Source organism: Geospiza fortis, unplaced genomic scaffold (assembly GCF_000277835.1).
Source record: "Geospiza fortis unplaced genomic scaffold, GeoFor_1.0 scaffold40, whole genome shotgun sequence".
Classification (NCBI taxonomy): Eukaryota; Metazoa; Chordata; class Aves; order Passeriformes; family Thraupidae; genus Geospiza; species Geospiza fortis.
The window spans coordinates 17,489,879-17,490,225 of record NW_005054297.1 but is presented as its reverse complement, the minus strand read 5'-3'; the positions used below and the strand labels follow the sequence as shown (position 1 = coordinate 17,490,225).

At 58.2% G+C, this 347-nt stretch overlaps 1 protein-coding gene across 3 annotated transcripts in view; it reads right to left on the bottom strand.

Moving 5' to 3' along the window:
* Positions 1-347, bottom strand: part of FAT1 (FAT atypical cadherin 1) — a 102,631-nt gene that overhangs the window by 101,407 nt on the left and 877 nt on the right. The window lies entirely within an intron of this gene.

Below are 347 nucleotides of genomic sequence, written 5' to 3'. Positions count from 1 at the left end.
CGGCGCCCGGTTCCGGCGTCGGGAAAAGCAGCAGCAGTGAGAGGGAGCGCGGAGCCGGGTATACAGCGGGGGGAGCGCAGCGGCGACCACCCTGCGGCCCGCGGAGACGGTATGGGCTACCAATCCGTACCCTCAAGGGGAAAATGCCGGATTCATGCTGAAGGGATATCTGGCAGTCTGTCAGCCCTCCGTTAAAGATTAATACTCCGAAACAGTCCTTGAAGAATTCCCTGCTCATTAATAAGGGATCACACTTAATAACTATCAAATGTTTGTCTGGGGAATTGTCCCAGCGGACTCACGACGAAGCCGGGTTGCAGGTAGGAGCCGCCAGCGGGGGCGCGTTT